Below are 18,910 nucleotides of genomic sequence, written 5' to 3' on the forward strand. Positions count from 1 at the left end.
CACAAGGTGACCTATCAATAATGAAAATAGGGCTAGGGTGCGACTCTAGATCTGCTCTCAGAGAAATTTGTCATAGTCGATAAGAGCAAGACTCGCCAGTAAGAAGTCAATGGAGACCTTCTCAAACCAGCACGAGCAAAGGACCAAATAGTTGATGTGATAACGAACATGACTCTGATAACCAAGGATGACAGACTGAAAAATAGGTCAAGAGACACTGTAGAAAGGCCGAATCAGGTTTACTTCCTGCTATCACTCTAAAATTTCTTCTAAGTTGTTCAGAAAAAGAAATGATAGAGGTAAACACAAACCACTTTTGGAGATCATGATCCAGGTGGATATTGGTGGCCACCTGCTAATTCCACTTGGATCCCCTCTAGTGCTTCTTACAGTTTTTATCAGTTTCCTTAATTATAGCACAATTTACTATTTTTAGCAGTTTTTCGGGTCCTAAACTTCCGGAGCCGTTTTGAGGCCCTAAACGACGTTTTTTGGGAAATCCACCGCCAGCAATTTTTTTGATAAAAATCATCTTTTTCGTCGTAGTCCTCGGAGAGATCTTTCCAACGGGCTATCATGCACGTCAAACGGAGATAGTATGACCAATTCGCGACCCCGGGAAGTTGATGTACCAACTTACCCAAAAACGGGGCCCACAATTTGGCGTTTCATCTTCTAGGGTCAGGTTTTGGAATGTGAAGGGTTTTCCATTGTTTCTCAACAATAAATAAGCCCTCGAGCCTCATTGTAACACAGTTCAAAACAGTTCAGAGGCATGTAGCCACCACATCTCTTCTCAGAGATAAGCTACCATCGCCCTAGCTGGTTCATTTCCATTTCTGTTTGTAAGCATATTTCAGTATTTTACAGTAATGAATTGAGGTATTATTTCCGCTGCATATCTGTCTTTATGGTTATCTCTGTATTTTATTGCGTTCCTGTTTAAATCCGGATCAGTGGTATCAGAGCGGTCTGCTTTTTCTCTGTTTTTCTTTGCATGTCCCCAACGAGGTCGGGATATAAGGAGTTAGGGCTTGAGCTAGTCGAACCTTTGCAAGACCAGCCTCGCAAATCTCGACGTCCTCCCATGGAGGATGAGAAGAAAGACGAGGGGGCAGGAGATCCTATCAAAATCTTGCTCGAAGAAGCGCTCGAGCGGCAAAGGAACGCGATGATGGATAGCTTTGCGCAGATCCTTCAGCGGCTACCCAGAGGCGACACATCGGCTTCCAACAGCTACTCTGGAAACGCCACACCGTTTAAGGTACAAGTTAATTTTGAAATCCCCATCTTCGAGGGTCAAATAGACGCAGATGCTGTAGATAAATGGTTAAATCTGCTAGATGGGTATTTTTCTGTTCACGAATTTTCAAGTCGGAAGAAGATTGTTTTCGCTCTTCTCAAAGCAGCCCCCCACGTCAAGGACTGGTGGGAAACCTATTGCGAGCAGAAGGATTAAAGTACAGGCTCACTATTTTCAACCGCACCCACTTGGAATGACTTCCGGGATGCCATCAAGGAGCAGTACTACCCCGTCGGAAGCTATGAGGACAAATACATCAAATGGACCACACTGCGGCAGGGACGAGACCAAGATGTGCCGGAGTTCACAAACATTTTTCATACCCTTCACACACAGTTGGGTATCAAATATTCTGAGTTGCATCTGGTACTCAAATACCGCGGCTGCCTACACAGATACATCCAGGAAGAGATGGAGTTCTTGAACATCTCCTCACTCGGCACAGCATACCGATACGCTGTCAAAATCGAGCAAAAGTTCAAACAGAAGAAGCGAGACTTTGGATCTGCAAATCCAAAGCCCAAAGGACAAAGCCAAGGCGGGGTGACCCAAGACAACCCGTCGAAGCTGCAAGAAAAGAACAACACCACGAAGCTGAAGAAGGACACAGGAAAGTGGTGTGAGTTCCACAAGAGTCCCACTCATAACACAAGTGAGTGTCAGACCAAGCAGTCGCTGGTGGCCGAGTTGAAGGCTTCCGAATCAGATGCATGTTCCGACTCTGAGTCAGAACCCGACAAGGGGAGTGACAAAGGGAAGCAGATTATTGATGCGGATCCCAGCGCCACTGTTGCTACTGCCAAGATCCAGAAAAATGAGCCCGAAGATCCAGAGGAGGGGGAACATCTTTTCCACTCACATATGTGGGTGAAGGGTTCGCCGTTGCAATTCATTGTCGGCAGTGGCAGCCAAAAGAACCTCATTTCAGCAGAGGTCGTGAAGCGGTTGGGCCTACCAACTACACCACACCCACAGCCGTACAGTATCGGTTGGCTTCACGAAGGACGAGATCTCAAAGTTTGCCAGCAGTGCCGCCTTCCCTACAGCATCAAGCCCTTCACAGACGAGGTATTGTGTGATGTTACACCTCTGGATGTTTGTGATGTACTATTAGGCCAGCCATACTTGTGGAGGCAACGTGCTGTGTATGAGTCAAGGCCTCGCGCTGTCATCATTTCTTTGGATAATTCATTATACAGGATACCAGAGGTCGCCCCACCTACCGCCACCTCTTTGATCACTGCTAAGAAAGGCAGCAAGCTCATCTCACAGACTAGGAAATTTATTTTCTGTCTGGTTCATTCCCAAAGTAAGGGGAAGATCGTTGCTACATCCATGACCCCCACGAAGGGTTCCTCCACACATCAGCAGCAACAGAGGGATACAGTCATGACAGAACACAGGAACAACTTCTCGTTACCTGGAGGGGTACCACACAAGTTTCAGGTGGGCGACAAAGTTTGGTTACATCTGCAGAGGGAGCGCCTTACCAGAACCCATCAGAAACTCAGACCACTTCGACATGGTCCTTACACCATTACCAAAGCTATGGGAGACAATGCATTTGAGCTCAGCATTCCCCCATTCCTTGGCCTGCACCCAGTGTTCAATGTCGACCGCCTTCGGCCATACTTTCCACCATTACTAGACACGTGTGACATTGCAGAACAACTCACACCCACAGAGTTAAATCCAGCTTGCATGGAACAAGTTTCAACTGATCGGATCATGGACACACAGATCAAGCACACTCGCCAGCAGAATATCCAACTGTATCAAGTTGTCAAAGCAGGACAACTCCTTCACCAGGGCAAGTGGCTCACCAGGGACCAAGTGCAGCAGAAGTTCCCTCATCTCATGGAAGAACTCAACGCAATGGGGACCATTGCTTCCTAAGGGGGGAGGAATGATCCAGGTGGATATTGGTGGCCACCCGCTAATTCCACTTGGATCCCCTCTAGTGCTTCTTACAGTTTTTATCAGTTTCCTTAATTATAGCACAATTTACTATTTTTAGCAGTTTTTCGGGTCCTAAACTTCCGGAGCAATTTTTCTGATAAAAATCGTCTTTTCCGTCGTAGTCCTCGGAGAGATCTTTCCAACGGGCTATCATGCACGTCAAACGGAGATAGTATGACCAATTCGCGACCCCGGGAAGTTGATGTACCAACATACCCGAAAACGGGGCCCACAATTTGGCGTTTCATCTTCTAGGGTCAGGTTTTGGAATGTGAAGGGTTTTCCATTGTTTCTCAACAATAAATAGGCCCTCGAGCCTCATTGTAACACAATTCAAAACAGTTCAGAGGCATGTAGCCACCACATCTCTTCTCAGAGATAAGCTACCATCGCCCTAGCTGGTTCATTTCCATTTCTGTTTGTAAGCATATTTCAGTATTTTACAGTAATGAATTGAGGTATTATTTCCGCTGCATATCTGTCTTTATGGTTATCTCTGTATTTTATTGCGTTCCTGTTTAAATCCGGATCAGATTAGGACCTAGCCTTCCTGATCTTAGAGAGGGCTCTCTCTTTATGATTTAACTTTGTTTTAGTTAATTAATTTTAGGCTAGTTATGGTTGTGCTTGGGTTTTTTATTTAAATTTGGGTGGTGGGATCAGTTACTTAGATGAAAAGGGTTGTATTTTACCATTGGGCTATGGGGTCGAATGTCAGACAAACAAGACTGGATTACGTTCTAAAAACAGTGTCTAAAGGACAAGATAGAGGAGTTACTACAGATCTCAAAGGCTTGATGGTGAAATGGTTTCCAATCAGATCCAGGGAGAAATTAAGGGTTCCTTAGGCCGGGTCATAAAGAGAATGAAAGAGGTCAACCGGGATGGGAGAGCAATTAAGGGTTCTCGAATCCAGATATCATAGGAAAACATATAAGTGACTAACTATACAAAACAGAGTGTACTTAAACAAATTCTGAGTTAAATTTCCAGTTAATTCATTCAAATTTAGATAAAATTTAAGTTTATGAAACACATAAGAAAGTAACAAAATCAGATAAAGAAGATACTTCACTACATTAGCTCATCTCATGAATCCTCTAGTGCAATCTTGCTATTACTTGCTCCAATCTTTTGACTTGAAAATTGGTACAATAACTCTTAGGTTTAAGATCAAAGTAACTCTACAAATGTATAGCAATCCACACTGAATACTTCCAATTATGAAGTATTTATACAAAAGAACTTTACAAAATATCTCAAACTGCATTGAGAACTAATCTAGGAAAAGGAAATATCTTCATGCAAGAAGATATAGACAACTATTGAACCACTGTTTGCTGTCCCTGTTATTTAGGTTCCACTGTCTTTTAGTCTCTAATCTTTTGCCCTTTAAGCTGCTTGGCTGTTTGGTCTTCAGGCTGGATGTCATATTTACTTATGAACTTTCATCTAATACACTTTCATCTGTTTGTTTTTCAACTGTATGCTCTATCACCTGCTTTCATTTTTACCTTTTATTGTAAATCTTATTCACTCTTTCATGTTTATGTGTTTTTAGTAAAAATGATTTTTACTATGTAGAATATGTTAGGGTCCTATAATAATAGGATTCATAATTTTGAATTGACCATGTAAGTTTTGTAATGTTGTACATACCTTTGCTTTCTGCAAATGTTTTCCCATATTTAAAATATTAAAAAATGTAAAGAGGGTATCTCCTAAAAGAAATATCAAAGGACAAAAAGAATAACAAAAGATCAAAAAAGTGAAAAAATATGAACCCCAAACAAAAACAAATCATGAAAGTGTGCAAGTCCAAGTGCCATTACTTTTTACTTTACTGTGAAAAATAATGGTTGTGTGCAACTTGTCATAAATGCTACAACCCATGATAGTCAAAATAGTTTAATCTCGACTAGTTCATGCTTTAAATTTCATGTTTATAGTTAGAGAATAAAGATCTAGACAAACTGTCTAATCTTAGCAGACCAGTAGTTAGGTAGAGAAATAAAATGTGCTCAAAAGCTTAATTTGAGCCATTGGAATATATAAGGTTAGAATTAGATAGTTTGTTTGACAAAATAAAAAGGAAAGAAAGGGTCTGCTATCTTAAATGCACCCAATAAAATGAAGAAAAAATGTTAGGGTAAGTAAAGGGTAGGTAGAAGAAAGGTTGCAGAAGTACAAGGTTGTTAAATCATAAGCACACTTATCATGCTTAACCATATGTTTCAGTGTGCAGGAGCAGTTATGAGAGTAAAAGGATGTTTACAAGATTATTTGATTAACTTCACCTCATTTCATTTCACCCCCACTACATACTTACTAATTTAACCCTTGCCCCTTGGTTTCAGACATTTCCCTAGCAAATTACCCTCAAAAACTCATTTCCCAACCCAAAACCCCTTTTCCCTAGTGTGAAACCCATTCCCCTTGAAAAAATACCCTTTCCCCTCATTTTAACCCTTTTTTTTTATTAATTTCAACCCTTTTCCCTAGACATTTCCCTTTAGAAACCACCCCCCCTTGTTAATTTCCTTTTTCCCTTGTAAACCCACTAAAACCCCTTATCCTAAGTTTGAATAGTGTATCAGGCCCCATTAAAAAAAAAACCCTCCCCAATACCCTTTTAGCTTATATCCCTAGTGTATTTATTCCCGGGTCCCACATTTTATTAATCCATCGCAATATGTTAAATCTCGCTCATATACTAATATTAATATTTAACTCTAATTATTTAATTCCCCTTATACATGTATTCTGTATTAAAATAATTCTCGCATATATATTAATCCCAAAACCATATAATACAAACCCACATATATTAAACTATATTAATATATATGCTGACCCCACCTCCATTATATCAAACTACTCTTCCGTACTTGACCCCACGTCAACGTTAACACCCCACCATATTCATCGCGCGATAACCCTTTGATCACTCACCCCCAGATCTGACGGTGCACATCCATATCGCGCTTATCCCCTCTCTGATCTTTTCCCGTTCGAGAGCACACGAGATTCGCGGTTTTTCTCGAGCCCCTTTCGGCTACGTGGCAGCTCTAGGAGAACTCGCGTGCTCTTGGGGAAATACCGCTCGACTGCCAAAAGCGGTGCGATGGCCCCCGAAATCGCCTCCTCGTAAAAAATGAAACCACTCACTCTTCATTTATTGAATTTCACACCAAATTTGACCATTACCTGTTAAAAGGCCGAAAACGCCCATTTTTGGCTCTTTTCACTCATTTTCATAGTGAAAGCTTCCTAAGCCTTCCTGCGCCACCCTAAGCATTTGCAATTGAATTTGACCCCCAATTACCTTCCGAACACGCTCCAGAATCTGTCCACATACATCTTAGTTCAATAAAGCCATTCATTGCCTTCCCCACATACCTATGCTTTATTAATGATTGTTTCATTTTGCAGGTGATTAGAAGGCCAAGAGATTGGACAAACAAGTTTTGATACTAGTCACAAAACCTGTTTGCTCCAGATTCTCTGGAAATTTATTCAGAGGCTTCATTGAGCAGGAGTTTTATGTACAAAGAAGAAAATCAAGTTTAATACATCAACAGAGCAGAAGGAAACAATTTACACAGTAATTGTTAAAACATATATGAAATCATTTTCTTTTTTTTGGTAGGTAAGCACCCACGGGGGATTTGAACTAGTGACCTATCACAAGGAGTGCCTTAATAGTGCACCCATTCACTATCAATCGAAAGCCTTGTGGGGAAGATGAAATCATTTTCGTCAGCACAACAAAAGATTCTTACAAACTACTCTCCAAGATACATTTTGTATTCTACATGTGTTAGTAAAAATCATTTTTACTAAAAACACAGAAGCATGGAAGAGTGAGTAAGATTTACAGTAAAAGGTCAAACTAAACAGAACATCTAGCGTGAAGACCAAACAACAAAGCAGATTAAAAGGAAAAAGATCAAAGATTGAAAGCCAGTAGAACCTAAATAACAGGGACAACAAATAACAGTTCAATAGCTGTGTCTATCTTCTTGCATGAAGATATTTATTTTTCCCAGAATAAATCCTAAAACAATTTAGGATATTTTGTAATAGTTTTTATATAAATACTTCATAAATTGAAGTATTAAGGGGGGATTTCTGAATATTGTTATAGCTGACTGATCTAATAGCTAAGGGTTATTGTACCAATTTCCAGTTGACAAACATGACAAGTTATAAAGAAACTTCTTTATAGGATTCATGTGTTGAGCTATCCCAGTGAAGTACAAATTTCATCTTATTTATGTTATTTTTCTAAGTATTTCATAAACTCATATGTGTTCTAAATTTGAATGTTATAACATGGATGTTACTGCAAAATTTGTTTAAGTACACTCTGCTTTTACTGTTATACGTTTCTATGTTTTCTTCTGATATCTAGAGTAGGGAATTCTTCATTGCTCCCTAGTTTCGATTATCCTCTTTCACTTTCTTCATTGTCTGGTTTAAAGATTCCTTAACTGCTCCTTGATGCCGATTGGAAATCATTTCACCATCCAACTTTTGAGATCTGATATTGCTCAGCTATCTTGCCCTATAACATTTTCTTTATGGTTTGTTGCTGTTCTGTTTTCAAAGCCTGGTTGACTCCATAGCCCAGTGGAAAAATAAACATTCATCTATTCATCTAAGTAAGTGATCCCACCACCCAAATTCAAATCAAAACCAAATTGAGCTTACATAACTAGCCTAAAATCATTTTAACTAAAACAAATTCAAATCTTAAAGAGAGAGCTGTCTCTGAGAATTAGGAAGGCTAGATCCTAGTCTCAAAAGTAGGTTTGTGGTTACCTCGGTGATTTCTTTCTTTAACCTTGAGAAATTACTGAGTGCTAACAAAATACATAATGTTGCTTGGAGAGTAGTTTGTAAGAATCCTTTGCTGTGGTGAAAATGATTTCATCTCTGCTTTAACCATTTACTGTGTAAATTGTTTCCTTTTGTACTGTGATAATTATCTTTTTTTTCTGGACAAAGGCTTTTGAATACATTTTCCTTGCAAATCTTGGAGTAAACAGGTTTTGGAACTAGTATTAAAATTGTTTATCCAAGCTCCTATTTTGCTAATCACCTACAAAATAAAACAATTTGTTAATAAAATCCAGGTCTGAGAGGAGGTGACCGAAAGGCGGTATTTGAATTGGGAAGAAATGTGGACGGATTCCGGAGTGTGCCTGGGAGGTAATCCATGGTGAAATTTGGTTGCAGAGGCTCAAGGTGGCGTAAATGGCTAGGGCAGCTTTCAGTGAAAAAACGAGCAAAAATAGTGAAAACGAGGGTCTTTAGCGTTTTAATGGGTAACAACTAGAATTGGCGTGGAATTTCATAATATGAACAATGGATGGTTTCAGCCTACGCGGGGAGGCGGTTTCAGAGGCCAAAGCACTGCTTTTGGCCATCAGGTGGTATTTTCATGAGAGCATGCGAGTTCACCCAGTGCTGCCACATAGCCAAAAGGGGACCGAGCAAAACCACGAATCTCGTGTGCTCTCGAGTTGGTAAAGGTCAGATGTTGGGAGTGTGTGATATGGATGCATGTCATTAGATTTGGGGGTGAAATATCTAACGGTTATCACATGGTGAAGCTGAACGGAGGGTAATTGGCGGAGATTAGCGGGGCCCAGGGAATAATTACAAGTGATTTGTAATTAAGTTATGATATAAAATGGGGTTAAATATAAGTGGGTTAAAAATATAATGCACAGGTTTATGGAGTGGGACGAGGGTTAACTGTGGCAGAGTTAATTTAACCACACCAAGGGGATGGGTTAAACGGCTTTTGTATCGGGAAAATGTGAATTTGCGGAGGTTTGTTAAGTAATGCGGGGGGGACATAAAACTTAGAATATAGAGGTTTTATGGGTTTTTAAGGAATATGGCAGAGTCAAAGTTAAATAATGTGGGGGGAAACTAAACTTAGGCTAAAAGGGGTTTTATGGGTTTTTAGGGGAAATATGGAAAATATAGTATGGCAGAGTTAAAGTTAAATAAAGCGGGGGGGGGGGGGATTTAAACCTAGGATAAGGGTTTTTATGGGGTTTTTAGGTGAAAAAGGGAAATTAATAAGGGGAAAGTGATTTTTTCAAAGGGGAATGGGTTTCACACTAAGGAAAAGGGGTTTTTGGGTAGGGGAATGAGTTTGGAGGGTAATTTTCAAGGGAAATGTGTGAAACCAAGGGGTAAGGGCCAAAATGAAGGGAAAAAGGGTATTTTAACAAGCAATGATGGGATAATGGGGAAATTAGTAAGTATGTAGTGGGGGGTGAAATGAAATGAGGGGAAGTTAACCAAATCAGCTTGTGAACATTTTTTCACTCTCATAACTGCTCCTGCACACTAAAATCTTGGATTAAGCATGATAAATGTGCTTATGCTTTAATCAACTTTGTACTTCTGCAACCTTTCTTCTACTTACCCTTTACTTACCATAACATTTTTTCTTCATTTAATTGGGTGCATTTAAGCTTATGAGCACATTTTATTTCTCTACCTAACTATTGATCTGCCAAGATTAAATAGTTTGGCTAGATCTTTATTATCTATCTATAAACATGAAATTCAAAGCATGAACTAGTCAAGATTAAATAGTTTGACTACAATGGGCTATGGCATCTATGACAAGCTACACACAACCATTATTTTGCACAATAAAGTAAAAAAGTAGTGGCACTTAGACTTGCACACTTTCATGATCTGTTTTTGTTTGGGGTTCATATTTTTTCACTTTTTTCACTTTTCTTATTCTTTTTGTCCTTTGATATTTCTTTTAGGACATACCCTCTTTACATTTTTAATTTTTTAATATGGAAAATTTTTGCATAAAAGCAAAGATATGTACAATATTACAAGACTTAACATAGTCAATTCAAAATTATGAATCCTATTATTATAGGACCCTAACAGTGGCTCCACATGGGGTTGGCATTTACTAGTGAAATGTCAAGAACGTTAAGATCAGTAGCCTTTGAATTGTGACTGCAGTTACCCTGTAAAATTTTCTTTTGTGATTTCTACCTTATTCATACTTATGATGGTGAAACCTTCAAAGCTCAGGCCTTCTCTCTGGGCTTCAATGTCAAAAGATCACCGTCCAATCCAATGTACACTCTGCAATGTTATGTACAATGATGCAAAGTAAAGTGAAATATTGTTAATCAGTGGAAAGGTAATGCTTCAACATTCTACCATTGACAAGTCCTCCTGGTAGATCTGATCTGTCTATTTCTCTCATGAAAAAAACATTGTTACCTTTGTAACCATAAATGACATGTTGGAAATAATACTGGGGGGGGGGGGGGGGGGGGGGTGAATCAGTATTTATCAGATCAGTAAAACCTTTCCAATTTCATACTCAGAAACATATACGCTACTTCAATTAAGTGAACCCGTGTGTACACACTACTGTGTCTAATGCAACTAGCGTATATCTAGAGATCTTATAATTCAGTTAGCTTAATCTTCAGTAAATGCATCAGAACATTATTAAGCATATTAACAGTAAACAGGTGCAGTATGACAGAACAGAACATCACACAAGAGCCACACACATGAACACCATGATATAAGGTGGAAACCCAATGTGGGTGAAAACCACCTGCTGCAATTCGTCTCTTTCTTCTTTAATAAGAAACTTCTTTTACAATGTACTGGTGCAGTCCTTTACCAGTACGCAGGCTACAACCTGCAGAGGGCTACAACCCTCTCTTGTTTTCCAACTACTTCTGGAAGGGAGCTACAACCCCCTCAGCTCTTGTACTAGCCGATCCATTTACTAGTACGTAGGTGCTGACCCTACAACCTTCTTTCCTTCAGGGACCACGTTTCATCAATTTTCAGACTGGATCCAAGAGTACAAAACAAACATTACTGCAATACAATCATCAACTTATACTTGCATCATAATTCATTAAACAACCCAATACTGAATCACTGAAACCCTGTCATCAAGAACACAGAACCCAAACCAGAGCCCAGAACTCTGCAACAACCACCAGAATCAACAGCAACCTGAAATATCAAATCTTATTATGCATACGCTACTTCACTGTACCAAAACCGCGTGTATACGCGCTTTCTCCAAAGGCAACCCGCGTGCAGATCTAGAAATAATTACTTATGCCTTTGCTGTCAGATCCGACCCTTGCCAAGCGTCCCGAACAGATAAACAACAATACCAGATCTTCTCACTTCGTCAGACACACAATTGCATGCCCTTTGCCTAATGATCTTCTACTTATATAGCCTTAGGCCCTTCACAATACCACCGGCCAAAACCATAGTAACACAATACCATCAACTTCAAAACTAGGGATCGACACGTCCGTCGAGACACCATGGTCCAAAACCATAGGCACAACTTCCAAGGACTAACCGTCACGGACCAAAGATAAGTTTTCCACATACACGCTCTTTTACTGAAGCCAACCTGCGTGTACACGCGACTTGGTATATAGCGAACCTGCGTATACGCGACTTGGTATATAGTGAACCTGCTTGTATACGTGACTTGGTATATAGTGAACCAGCGTGTATATATTTTCTCTTCATACTTGTAGTCTGATCATCAATTCCTTGCTGCTATCCTTCTGCACAATGATTTGTCATCAGTGTGATTTGCCATCAAGGACAACACTTGTCTCATAATGCCAACATGACATAAGGGCCTTGCGATAAGAAGTCAAATTTGCGATGTTTTCTCTTGTCTTATCTTCTTGAATCCCATTTAAGAACTTTATCACCTATGTCAAAATCATAAGCTTTGGTATTTTTATCAAATACATTTTTGATTTTGTCTTGGATTACCTGTTGTTATAGACATTTTTGTGCCTTGCAGCACCAAGCATGAAATGTCCATAAACCAAGGGCTCCTAAGTCCCTAAAAGTGTTGTTCCAACCCCTAAAGGAACAAGGTCAAGAAATTACAGCTTCTCCCAGAAGTTCTCCACCAGAAACTGCTCAGAATCAGTCAAATCAGGATCATTTCAGCTGCTCCACTTGCTAGCTGCGTTGCATAGCACCTAAATACACTAGCTAGGTGCGTTGCAACGCACCTAAATGCACTATCAGGGTGCATTGAGCGGGAAATGACAAATGGCAGTGCCATTCCACGAGGTGGAAAGACAATGGAAGCTTCCAGAATCTTCTCCAACGACACTTGCCTCACTAAGTTCGACCAAGGATGAGTAAGAGGCTCTCAGTCTCTAAGTGGAAGCAAGAACTGACAGAGAGAAGACACTAGTAAAATCATAAGCTGACTCATCCTCCTTGCATACATCTATATATGGATCCCTCATCCCAGAGATCCAGAGGCTGGAATTTTGTACATTGCAAAGAATTGCTATTGGTTTTGAGATAGATATCAGAGTATTGGGTGATTTATGCTTTGTTGGAGGTGAAGAGGGGCTTCTTTGCTGGGAGGTTGATGCTGGATCAACAATCATCAGTTGTAACTCCTCTTGGATCTTCTTGTTATATCAATAAAACTATTTGAGTTTCTCCTACATGCTTGTGTATCATTGATGCTTGTTACATTTGTATGTTTAGCTTAAATCTGATCCTAAGCTTTTTATGAATATAGATCCATGTCTTTGTGTAGTTTTCTTCTTCTGTGATCTTACAGGAACTTGGTGAAGCTGGGCAAGTAAGGAAGCAGGTAGCTGGAAGCTGTCAAAGAAGAGAGGGATTGGATCAAAGGATTAGCGCAAGACACAGGTCGGTTCTTTCTATCCCCCTCTATCTTTAATTCATAAAGGAAATACAAAAGTAGTTTTCTCTGTTTGTTTCTAAGGTAACTGTCACACCTTAGTGGGATAGAGTCGTTCTAAATAGACACTTTTCCCGGTAACAAAATGGTGACTCCGCTGGGGACGATTGTCTAATTAGTTTGTTTGTGTATCTTTTGTTGTTTGTTTCATAAACTTATAAGTAGCATTCAAACTGCATTTGCCATAACAAATGCAAAGTAGACATCTGCTACTTCAATCCATTCACTGGATCTGTTTATGATTTGAACAGCTGATTCACAAATGATCTGATTGCCCTTTGTGATAGCTCTTAGACCCTCCTTAGATCTACCCTCTGATTGTGCATTACTGATTGCTTTTACTTGGCCAAAAACCAAAGACTAAACTGTAAACCGTGACCCAGAACCTGGATAGAATTCTCGTTTCTGCCCCAGCACAGGTACTGTGAAGAGTTCCTTCATTTCAGCGCAGTTCCCGAGAGGGCAACCTACGCTACAATCCAGTTTCTCTGTGTTATAGGTGCGCTGATCAGACTAGCCCTGTGCAGCTGAGGTTCTTGTGCTTCATTCTTTCCAGTTTTGTCTCTGATTTTTGCAGCCTGTGATTAGTGTATGTGTCTGTTTAAAAAACCCCTTTTCCTTGCTGTAATTCCGCCTCCTTTGTACAAAAGAACTGTAGATGTTTTTTTGTGTTTGTTGAGTCGCTTACAGTTTTCCATTGCAAAAGTAGAATAGTCGCACTGTCGTCCTTTGATTTAGATCTGTCGCAAGTGTCGATTTCGATCATAGGAGAAAGTTTGATTGCTGTTGATGGTTGACTATACTTTTACTTTTGCCTTTGGTCTGAATTTATGTTTTTCTAGTGTAAAAAACGAGTGTTTATTTCAAAATCGTAAAGCGTCGTAATCGCCTTTATCTTTTGATTTCGAAAAGAAGCTTGTTTGTGTTTGTCGCTTGAAAGCAAATTCAGATTTGTACATCAACTTTCTTTTTAGCATCAATATTAAGAAAGTCGAAAACAAATACATGCACATGTGCATTTTCATATTGACAGTTTGTTTGGCTTGATCTAGGAAAGTGCATTTACAGTGTGCTCTTTGCTCTTTGTGAAAAGATTGTGTCTTTCTTTTCCCCTTGTAGCCAGGATTTTCATTGCTGAAAAGAGATAAAAGTTTGCTTATCATCTTTAGATTGCATTTTAGGAATTACATCTACATCTCGTGGTGAACCCAAAAGGCAAAATTCATAAGAAAGATCAACTTAAAATAAATTCAATGAATCTAACAACGCTTTGGAACTTAATGCACAACATTTAGAGGTCTAGGCTAGAGACGTATTCCGGCGTCGTAAAGCCTGGTAACTGTTGTCCTCACTGATGGTTGGGTGATTCCTCCACTTTGAGACGATAAGTGCCAGTACGAACTTGTGCTCCCACGTACCGTCGAGTATATATTGGGAGACCCCTATAGGCTTAAATCCTTTATCCATAGGAAGTTGTGTCTGCCGCCCTATCGATCGCAATGCACTGAACACAACATTCGGGAAGATTGACTGCCGTACCGTAAAAAGTATTCTACAGTTTTTCAATTGGTTTGGTACTCCCTCTACCTAGATCTCCAGAGCAGTCCCTTTCGTTCCTTTTCAGACTCCTTAACGGAAAAGGTCCATCTGAGCACTTGTCACTTCAGGCTCATTAAAAATCGAAGGAGACTAGAGTCATCTTTTGTTTTTTCTCGACTCTTAAAAACTAAAAAAACAAGTTGTGTCAAAAGCATCTAAAATTCATTTAATTCGGAAACATACTTCCCCTTTTTATTTTAGTTGATCGAGTAATCCGCAATCGTGGAAGAAAGTCAATTGAAACCCCGTCGTTCGCGGAGGCTTACAAGTCAACCGTCTTTGTCTTTAGAATCGAAACCAGTACGGACAAAGCGAACTCGTTTAACCGGTTCCAAATATCCTATTAAAGTTAGAACAAGTGTTCCAACGACATCAGAGACTCCGGTTACTCCAAACATTTCTGGAATCCCTGCCTCTACAGAAGAAGTTCAACAGCCACAGAGGGACAGTGATACTGATCCTACTCTAAGAGTAAACACTTGTGTTACCGAACCAGTTCCATCTACAACCGGTTCGGAGAGTCTTGCTCTTCAAACATCTGTCGCTGTCGATTCCATACCTTCTTCGGCGCCAGAAATATTTTACGGACCTAACGGTCTTCCCCTTCCACCTGGTTTGATTGCTATTGAAGAAATTGTAGAAGACCCTCAAACAAGTACTCCAACGCACTTCGGAGTTGGGATCACTCTATATCCTTCTTCATCAGAAGTTAGTCTACCACCAGCGGAAGCTCCTGTAGAATCGCTAGGTAATCTTTTGGATAGACTACAAATGTCTGAACAACCGTCAACATCTAGGACTATGTCATCCGACACAGCGACGACAGAACTTCCTGCTATCACTCCGACAATGTTCGCCGGCATACCAGCTGTCTCGACTAGCTCTCAGCCGCTAGAAGGAGCCCACTCAGGGGCTATTACGACAGTATGGTCCGTTCCTGTTTGTTCATCCGGAATAATATCCGGAAAGTCTTATGTTGAGTCTCAACAAATTGATCCATTTGGAGGTCAATTTGGGCAGTCCGGTCCCTAAGGGCAAACAATCCCCTTGAGTTCCGGATTACCACCGTATGGGGGGCAGTATGCCCTTTCATTACCCCCTCTGGGAGGATATCCATACGAGAGTTCACAACAACATTCAGGTTACACTGGAATTACCTCAAGTGGTTGGGTACCTATACTACCTCAACAACCAAGAGTTGTGTATTCGATGCAACAATGCGTACCTATGTCGAATATCCCGACTACACCAGCTATTGTGACGGTATAACAAGTTCAAACGCTGCCTGTTGTATGCCAACCTCAGGTTTCTCAGGTTGTAATGCAACAGCCCCTTGACCCTGCGACTCAACCACAATCGCCGACTGGTGGGGCGACACAGGTCCAGATGGGTACAATTACCCCTCACCTTGGTCCAACGGTTAGTATAGCGCAACAGCACATGGCTTCACAACCATGGCTGGTGCAATACCAACAACCACAATTCCAACAAGTATACCAAGGTTCTGAGCAGCAAATCTTTGCAAACAGTGGACAGCCGTACATTCAAAACGGTCAAAATCAACCATTTTACAATGGTCATGTCCACCAACCTTATCAAACATACCAACATCAAATGCATTATGCTGGTATGCAAAGACCAACTGCTCAGGCAATCCCATCTTATCATGGGTATGCTTCACCTAACCTAAATCAACAGTTACCCTTTGTGGCAACCTTAGAGTTACCTGATTTAAATCGGTTAACAAACGATCCAATTGCTTACACCCCTTGGTGGCCAGCGATTCCAAATAAACTTCCATCAGATATTCCTAAATTTAATGGAAATCCGGGCGAAGATCCATTGAATCACATGATGACCTTTCATCTGTGGTGTTCATCAAACACCCTAAATGATGATTCGATAAGACTTCGCCTCTTTTAGAGGATGTTAACGGGTCCAACGGAAAAATGGTACATTGAATTGCCTAGAGCTTCGTTCGACAACTTCAGTACCTTAGCCACAACCTTTTTAACCCATTTTCAATTACCAATAAGGTACGAAATGGGAACAGAACTTCTTACCAACTTCAAACAGACAACGGCCACTCACATATCTGATCATATACATGAGTGGCGACGTCGTCGTAGGATGGTAAAAACGTACGTCCCCGATCAGCTATTAGCTGAATGGTTTATCAAGTCATTACTACCTTCCATCATGGAAGATGTGGCAAAGGGGGGAGTAGTAACAGAAGAGCAAGTTATCGCTCGTGCACAATATCTGGACTTGATCTACACTCAGTCCGGCACGCTCTACGACAAAATACCTGACGCCCCTAGACCGGAATTCTCAATTCCTCCTCCTCCTAAATCAAACAATGACTCTCATGCCGACAATGGCGTGATTGGCACGACAGACACGAAATTGACAAAGGCTACATCCAAGAAGGCCCGTAAGATTTCAGGTCAAAATGCAAAAGATGAACTTCTTGCTTCGGAAGTAAATGCCGTATCGACAGATAAAGGCAAAGCAACCAAACAACCAGGGAGCAAGAAGAAGGGCAAAGGGAAGAAGAAGAAATAGGAGGAATCATCACCTGAAAAATCTTCTTCAAACCCTCCTGGAAATAGGAAACCAAAAAATCCATGCTACATATGCGATGAGGATCATTGGACCGCAGATTGTCCACACAGATCTGAGCTTAAAAAATTCTTTAAGAATACGAAAACCTCAGCAGTGTTAACTGATCCGTTTCCAAATCCAGGAACAAATCTGGTTGAAAGTGGAAATGCTTCCCCGTCTCAAGTGCTAATGTTGTCGGTTTCAAAACAGAAAAATGATGCTTTGATATCGACAAGGAATAAAGATTATGGGAATCCACAGCTGTCGAACAACAAGGATAAAGATCAACCAAGTAGTTCGACAACAACTTCGACAGAAGTTGTGCCACCCACCATTCCTGAATTAACGATAAAACCACCAAAGGGAGTAGTACACAAGTCGACATTTAATCCCCGCGCTAGAGCGGCACAACATTATAACATAGTGGAAGATTTGGCCCAATCGCCATCCGCTATGTCGACTCTTGAAGTACTACAAAATTTCCCATCCCAAAGGCAGGCTTTATTATCAGCCATTGGTGGGATTGAACCAAAGGATTCCAATCTTGTATCCTTCGATCATAAAGGATACGATCCTCAGTTACCAGCTCAACTAGCTTTCCTTATACAAGTGAAAACCCTCAACAAAACTGTTCATCGAACAATTATTGATGAGGGGGCATCTACATGCATTATGTCGATGAGTTGCTGGAAATCTTTAGGATCTCCAACCTTGTCGCGATCTTCGACGACATTAAAAGCATTCGACGGAAGGACATATACCCCATATGGTATCCTAAATAACTTGAAAGTTGAACTAGGAGGGAAAACGGTAGAAATAGATGTTGAAGTCATCGATGGGAATCTTGATTACAACATCCTACTAGGAAGACCATGGATTTATGCCATGGCAGCTTTTGTGCTGACCTATTTTAGAAAGATTGCATTTCCCTTTCAAGGAGGGATTACAATCGTCGATCAACAATACTTCCTCCCCAATGGTTTTCAAGTTACAGGAAGCATTCCCATTATCCATGGAAGCCCCCATTCGCTTCAGAATATCGGAGTAGGCCTACTAAAAGATCCTATACTAATGGGAACTTTCGCTCTTCCACCTCCAATCAATCTGGCGGAAGTAGCAACGATAGGGACCTGCAACATGATATCTTCTACAAAGATCTCAGAAAACGATATCGACATGGATCATGCAGTGGTTTTGCCCCCAAGCCCAATAGAAATATTATAGCAATCAATGTTTCTAGCATGGGAGGCAAACCCAAATCAATGCTCATCAAGCATTTGGATAGATAGGTCTAGAGAATATGGTACTCCTTCTGATCCTTGGTCGCGAGTGCATGTCACCGACGAAGGAATTGTCCAATCTATGGTAATTGAAGGAGCACCATGGAATGATTCCCACCATTGTTCCCTTCGTCCGGATTGTGAAGAAGATACTCAAAATGACCTTTATCATCCTTCAGTCTTTGATTTTCTATCAAATACTGTAAATACGGTGGATTCCGAGCGAAACTTATCCAACATTGAAGAGACTATAGCCATAAATATCTCGACCAAAATAGATGTTGTAGAAAATATTTATGTTGGCAAATGTTGTTCTCCTTCAGAATTGGAAATATATAACGTTATTTTTCGCGAATTCAGAGATGTATT

Source organism: Pinus tabuliformis, chromosome 5_2 (genome assembly GCF_031772625.1).
Source record: "Pinus tabuliformis cultivar Carrire ecotype Pingquan chromosome 5_2, CPIR1, whole genome shotgun sequence".
NCBI lineage: Eukaryota > Viridiplantae > Streptophyta > Pinopsida > Pinales > Pinaceae > Pinus > Pinus tabuliformis.